At 44.2% G+C, this 7720-nt stretch overlaps 1 pseudogene; it reads left to right on the forward strand.

The window, feature by feature from the left end:
* The first annotated feature begins 1439 nt into the window (after nucleotides 1-1439).
* On the forward strand, nucleotides 1440-1757 carry LOC142456523 (cytochrome c pseudogene; annotated as a pseudogene).
* Nucleotides 1758-7720: the final 5963 nt, after the last annotated feature.

A 7720-nucleotide genomic window follows, 5' to 3' on the forward strand; every position in this document is an offset into this window, starting at 1 on the left:
CCCTGCACCATAGCCTGTGATATGATCATTCATCCATGAAACGGCTGTAGTGAGCTCGAGTTCTCCACCCCACTCACACCCTCCCAAACCAACCCCTCTGCCATCCAGCCCACTGCGCCCCCTAGCAATCCTACCGAGGGGCTCCCGGGCTGTGTGTTTTTATGGGAGCAGAGAGACAGCCAGCCTGGTGTTCTCCTACAGAGAGGCTGGTGGGGGAGTCGTTCAGTGGCTCCCTCCATTTTCAGACAGGAATAGCTGAGTCTTCCTAAGTTCCTCTGAGAGGTGGGAGATGGACATGGAAGGGCGCCCAAAGCTGATAGGAGAATGGCAGGAAATCCCAGAACCCAAATCAGATAAGCAGATGGTAGATTTCTGCCAACAAACCTGAGAATTTCTGCCATGATTCCTACTGTTCATAAAGTGCCAGCTAGGCAAAGGATTCATAATGGGCCCCTTGGGTACGGAAAGCTGGACTGCGCCATTCCCACCAGGAGGCTGCCTTGTGTGGGTCCTCACCAGCTAGCTACAGACACTTGCCCCAGGCATTTCACTAGTCACGAAAGAGCTCAGGCCCGCCATTTAAGCTACCCAATCGTTCAAATCTCGCTTTTCTTTCTCACTGAGGGCATGTTTGGGTTTTTCTTACACTTACCTGAATGCGGAAAGAGAAAGGTCAAAATTCAGGAGTACAATAAATACGTTCTTATCTCAAATAACCTCCCATTGAAATCAGATGTGAGGGAAGTAGGCGGTGTTACAGCCATAGGTGTGAGCTGAGCAGCCTGGCCTGGGGCTGCAGCTGTGCTCCTGCCCCCAGAACAGCAGATGTGTTCAAGGAGTTATTTTGGAGTTGGCCGCAATCGAACCCCCGTGTGTGAGAAGCTGAGGGATCAAAGAGCACCCCAGGTTTCCGGCTTGCGTATCTGGGCAGATGGTGGTGCCCCTTACTGACATAGGAACGCAGGAAGAAGAGGAGGTGGGAGCAGGTGGAATGATGTGGGTAGCTTTGGGCCATTGGTTTTAAGATCCCCATGAGACATCTTGGCAGGTTTAGAGGGCACAGCTGCAAATCAGAAGAGAGAGCAGCCAGCTGCATGAGGCAGCCCTTTGTTCTCAGGGGCCAGGGCTGACTGACTGATAATTAACTGCATTCACGTGGAGGCATACATCTTTCAGAGTGACTACTAGGCATTAACACACTCAAAAGCACTCTTTACTTACGGCTTCACAAATGAATACAAGGAGATACCACCCCATCCCCCCAAAAAAATCTGAATATTTTTATCAGAGCTCTATACTTAAATTGTTTTATAAAAGAACCTTATCGGCCGACACCGGTTCATAGGCATGGGCCAGCGTGTCCTTGGGCTTAGAGAGCGGGACATCCGGCCTCTGGACGCGTATGGTCGTGTGGCGCGCAACGGGCGCGTGAATTCACCATGGCTGATATTGAGAAGGGCAAGAAGATTTTTGTTCAGAAGTGTGCCCAGTGCCACACTGTGGAAAAGGGGGGCAAACACAAGACTGGGCCAAACCTCCATGGTTTGTCTGGGAGGAAGACTGGCCAAGCCCCTGGATTCGGTTACACAGATGCCAATAAGACCAAAAGTATCACCTGGGGAGCGGAGCCACTGATGGAGTATTTGGAGAATCCCAAGAAGTACATCCCCGGAACAAAAATGATCTTTTCCGGCATTAAGAAGAAGGGAGAAAGGGCAGACTTGATAGCTTATCTCAAAAAAGCTACTAATGAGTAATAGTTGGCCACTGCCTTATTTATTATAAAACAGGTATGTCTTGTGACCTTTTTTAACATGTACCATATTTAAATTGATCGCATACACCAGAAATCAGATCATGAATGACTGATAAGGATATTGTGTTTAGACAGTCTTATTAAATTAAAGATTGGCTGTGGTTAAATGACTAATCAAACGCTAAAAATTTTTTAATAGAAATTTGTGTTCCAGCAAGTGTTACCACTGCTTTTCCTGAAGGTGTGATTGGACTTTGGAGGCTAGGTTGGATTGGAAATGGCAAGTTTTTCACAAAGATAGTGAATGGCATCTTATACTCTATGGATTGATTTTATATTTAGATTTCTATATCTGATTATATGAATGTATTTGAATACTCGGACGTCTACACTGCCTCATGGAACAGAATAGAGTAAGGTGCAGCTATTTCAATTTGTATTCTTGAGCCTGTTGAATGCAAGAATTGAAGATAAAGGTAGCCGTGGCTACTTTGTCTTTTTTGCTCTTAGATGTGCTGATCTAATTAAAATTTTCTGTCTAAAAAAAAAAAGAACCTTATCACCTTCAAATTAATTTCCATTCCACTTAATACATTGGTTAAATCTGCGATTCCATTCTGGGAAATATTTTCAAATTCATCTGTTTGCATGGCTGACAGCACCTCCCTCATTGTTTCCTTCACCTCTTCTGCACCCCCAAATCCTTGTCCTTTCATGTCCCTCTTCATTTGTGGAAACAAAAAGAAGTCACAAGGAGCAAGTGCAGGTGAGTAAGGTGTATGGGGGCAAAAAGAGGCATGCTGGTTTTTGCCCCAAACTGGCGTACTGAGATGGCTGCATGAACAGGTGCATTGTGGTGGCAAAACAAGTACCCCGTCTACCACAAATCAGGCTCTTTTTGGTGACACGCTGTTATGCAATCTTTTAGAACCTCTAAATAGAAACTTTGATTAACATTCTGACCTGGTGGAACTCCAAATGCACTATCCCCCTCACATAAAAACACAACAAAACAAAAAACGAGATTAGCATCATCTTGATCTTTGATTTTTATTTGATGAGCGTCTTTTGGCGAGGTGATGATGGTATCTTCTGCTGGCTGGATTGATGTTTGGTTTCAGGGTTGTAAGAATAGCACCATGTCTCATCACCAGTAATAATCTTGGGGGAAAAGTCTGGGTCACGTCAGAGCTGTTCTTTCAAAGCACGGCAGGGTTACACTCAGCCCTTTTTTCCGGGTCAGTCACAACCCAAGGCACACATTTTGCAGCGACCTTCTCATTCTAAAATCTTCCCCTAAAATTCACTGACCTGAGCTCCAAGAGAGTCCAGACAACTTCCCCATCTCTTCAGTGGTCCATTATTGATTATAGAGCACAAGTGCATGAATTCTGTCAACAATTTCATCCCTTTGGGAAGTTGACGGACATCCAGAATGAGGTTTGTCATCAATCGACATTTTACCTTTTCTGAAGTGAGAAAACCACTCATACACGAGTTTTCCCCATAAAACCACTCATACACATGTTTTCCCCATAGCCCTGTCCTTGTAATCTGCGTTCAACATTACAACAGTTTTTGCGGCATTTTCCCAAGCAGGAAACAAAATTTCAAAGCTGAACACTGTTCACTTAAATCGGCCCTCACAAAAACGAGGTTATATAACAAACAGTCCTTGAACTAACTACAAGCTTTTCTCTCTTGTGTTTTGTTTTGGATTTTTTTTGTCATTGGTTTGTTTTTGTTGTTGTTTGCTATATTTTGTTGCTTGGTTTTTGCTCTGTCTTATTTTGTGCATGTTACTATCTCTGCAGGTCTGTCTAAATAAGATAGGCTGGATGAACAATCTGGAGGAGAAAACAATGGGACTGACAGTTCCAGGGAGGACATAGGAGAGGGGGAGGTGGCGGGGAAAGGAAGTGGTGTTAACAAACCCAGGGACAAGAGAACAAGTGATCCAAATCGGTAGTGAAGAGGTGTAGGAGGCCTGGTAGGGCATGGCCAAAGGTAATGTAACCAAGAGGAATTACTGTAACCGAAATGAAGGCTGACCATGATAGTGGGACAAGAGGAAAGGAAAAGGAAAAAGAGCTAAGAGGCAAAGAACATTTATAGAGATCTAAATACAGGCATGTAAATATATTTATATATGAGGATGTGAAAATAGATCTATGTGCATATATGTATAGGTTTTGTATTAAGGTAGCAGATGGACATTGGGCCTCCATTCAAGTACTCCCTCATTGCAAGAATACTTGGTTCTATTAAGCTGGCATTCTATGATGCTCACCTTCCTGACACAAATGCTGAAGACAAAGCGGATGCATAAGCAAATGTGGTGAAGAAAGCAAATGTGGCTATCAAAAGATATAGTGTCTGGGTGTCTTAAAGGATTGAAGGTAAACAAGTGGCCATCTAGGTCAGAAGCAACAAAGCCCACATGGAAGAAGCACACCAGTCTGTGCGATCAGGAGGTGTCGAAGGGATCAGGTATCAGGCATAATCAGAACAAAAGATCATATCATTGTGAATGAGGGGGAGTGTGGAATATAGACCCAAAGCCCATCTGTAGGCAATTGGACATCCCCTTACAGAAGGGTCATGGGGAGGAGACGAGCCAGTAAGGATGCAGTGTAGCAACGATGAAACATACAACTTTCCTCTAGTTCCTAAATGCTTCCTCGCCCCACCCCATCCCCGGCCACTATCGTGATCCCAATTCTACCTTACAAATCTGGCTAGACCAGAGGATGTACACTGGTACAGATAGGAACTGGAAACACAGGGAATCCAGGACGGATGATCCCTTCAGGACTAGTGGTAAGAGTACCAATACCGAGAGGGTGGAGGGAGTGTGGGGTGGAAAGGGAGAACCAATTAAGAGGATCTACATATAACCTCTTCCGTGGTGGACAGACAATAGAAAAATGGGTGAAGGGAGACATCAGGCAGTGCAAGATATGTCAAAATAATAATTTATCAATTATCAAGGGTTCATGAGGGAGGGAAAGTGGGGAGGGAGGGAAAAATGAGCTGATTACAGGAGCTTAAGTGGAGAGCAAATGTTTTGAGAATGATGAGGGCAATGAATGCACAAATGTGCTTTACACAATTGATGTATGTATGGATTGTGATAAGAGTTATATGAGGCCCTAATAAAATGATTTTAAAAAAAACAACAAGGTTAGATCAAAACTACTTTTATGAAAAAATTCACCGTGACCAGAGAGAACCTTCCCAGGCACACCACTGGATGCACTACCTCAGAGTGAGTTGTTTGATGCTTGCCCAGCTGGAAAAATACATATAGAGGCAAGGTGTCTTGAAGCTGATGAATAACTCTTAGTTGTCTATCATTTTTCACATCACTAGAAGCAATTGCCCCATATAGACACCCGGCTTGACAAAATGAATCCCTTTGGGTTCTGAAATTAAAAAAAAAATAACAATGTAAGCTGAAATATATTTTGATCATGTCTTTACTGACAGGGGTACCCACATTTCAGTGTGGCAAATTTGACCCACCAGCTACGGGCAGATTAGATATAAGTAGAGGTTGTTATTGCTAGCGACTCACTACTTGGTGGATATTGCAGGAAAAGCCTCAGGGGGAAAAATACTGTCATGCAGGAAAAGGAATCAGACATTCTAGAGAAGCAACCAAATCGGTGTGAGGGTGTGTGGGTAAAATGGAGACTCCAGACCTACCTGTAAGATAACTGGACAGCCCCTTTTGGAAGTGATAATAAATCCAGGGTGCAGTGCAGCACTGATGAATCACATAGCTCTCCGCTAGTGCTTCAATATTCATCCCCTTACTTGTTTTACCTCATTAATCATGTTAGAGATGCATAGGTTCATTTGTATACTTAAGATCTTTCCATATATGAAAGTCAAGATGACAACCCTTCAGAAACAGTAACAGGAGTAATGGTTCCCTGAGAGTATGAGAAGAGGGTGTGTGTGAGGGGGAAATAGAGGGCTGATAGATAGCACTGATGAGTGTATAACCCCACCTGATGGGATCGAACAACAGAATTGTATGAAAATGGATATATTGAATGTGTGCGATATGGCAAAAATAGGGGAGGTGTTCCTGGGGCAGGGTGGGTGGGAGGGGATAAAGGGGGGCTGATATCAAGGAATTCAAAAAGAAAGAAAATGAAATGGATTGTGGCAGCAATTGTACAATACTGCTTGAGATATTGATGGAACTATGAAATGTTATGGTATCTGTAAGAACTCCCAATAATAAGTATTTAAAAAATACTGTTGTGTATACAATTTACTAGTCATTAAAACAAATTCTGATCACCATAAGAGAAGATCACACTCTTTGTCATTAGGCATTGCCACAAGCACTTTGCAAGAAGGAGCCTTTCTAAAGTGAATGCAACCCTGTTCTAAGACCTGAATCTAACTAATCAAGTCCTTCTTAAAGGGGCAATGTTAGTCCCCCTCCAAAAGCATTTTGTGGCTGAGCCTGCCAATCCTTGTGTCCATTCATTTAAGTAAAGTGGGCCCCATTAAATCTTCCCAGCTAACTATTTTAAAACTACTGATTCAGAAAATATGAGTATGCTTCCCAATTAGGTAAGATTACTCCTAGCATCCTTCGTGCTAATAAATAAGTTTGCTGGTGCTGATGATGAGCCCAGTGGGTTATATACTGGGTTATCTAACTCCAACATCAACCATTTCAACCCACCTGCCGCTCTGCAGGAGAAAGAAGACCGCCTCAGAGAGCAGTTCGACTCTGTCCTGCAGGATTTCTGTAAGCGGGAAGCAACTGGATGGCAGGGTGTGCTTTGGTCTGTATGGTGCAGATTGTCAGTATTTAAAACAGTACCCACAATGCCCTAAGAATGTGAGTTCCTTGTGGTGGTGGTGGTTTGTTGTCATGGAGTCCATTCTGACTCACGGTGACCCGTGTGTGCAGAGGTGAACTCCATCTGGGATTTTCAGACTGTGAGCTTTCAGAGCACATTGCCACCCCTCCCTCCTGAGGAGCTTCTGGGTGGGCTAGAAACACCCGCTTTGGGTTAGCAGTATTTACCCTTTAGCTCAACCATGGACTCCTATTCCTAGTGAAGAGACTTTAAGGACCCCAAGCTACAGGCATACTGAACCTCCTGAATCCAGGAACAGAAAGTTGTAAGACCAAAGAAGTGAGAAAGGGGTGCCAGAGAAAGAAGAGCCTCAGCAGGAAACAGAGTGGTGGGTGTCCCACAGAGTACCTAAAGCAGCTAAAGGCTCAGCAGGAAACAGTGGTGGGCTTCCCACAGAGCAACGAAAGCAAGCAGAAAGCTCACTCATGAAGTGATCCAAGACACTTAATGGGGGACTAAGGTTTGCTGACCCTCAAATCTAGAGCTGAACACCTGTGGATTGAGGCTAATGGCAGCGTGGCATGCCCTTTGGGCATTTATTGGTAGTGCTAAAAGCACTCTGTAACATTGTCCAGCCAGGACAGAGGCCAAGGGGCCATGTGGCTAAGAAGCCAAGGACCAGAGAGAAGGGTGTCTGCAGCAATGACTAGGAAGAGGCTATCCTGACTAGAAGAACTATGTCCTGATGATTTCTAAACTTCAGTTGTAACCTGTTAACTTCCCTAACAAACCCCATCATTGTGAGTTTGTTCTGTCAGCTCTGTGTGGCCATTGTATTGAATTACTGAACCTAGCTGAGAATTAGAGAGTGCTATTGGGAGGGAGGGTCGGTGGCCAGATTGGGAAGGAAGCTTGGAGAGTGGAGTCATTTCTGACATCTGCCTCATAGCAACTGACCTGGGCAGATGTGGATGGACGAATCCTGCTTCTCACTTGTGAAGGTGGAGGAAGTCAGACCAGATTGTCATCCCACGTCCTTTTAAAATTAACTCACCCTGCCAGAAATGTGGACACTTGGTTAAAGCACCTCAAAAATGTTCATTTAAACTCCCTAGGATTTGTACATCGCATCAGG

This window comes from Tenrec ecaudatus, chromosome 9 (assembly GCF_050624435.1).
Source record: "Tenrec ecaudatus isolate mTenEca1 chromosome 9, mTenEca1.hap1, whole genome shotgun sequence".
In the NCBI taxonomy this organism is placed as follows: Eukaryota; Metazoa; Chordata; class Mammalia; order Afrosoricida; family Tenrecidae; genus Tenrec; species Tenrec ecaudatus.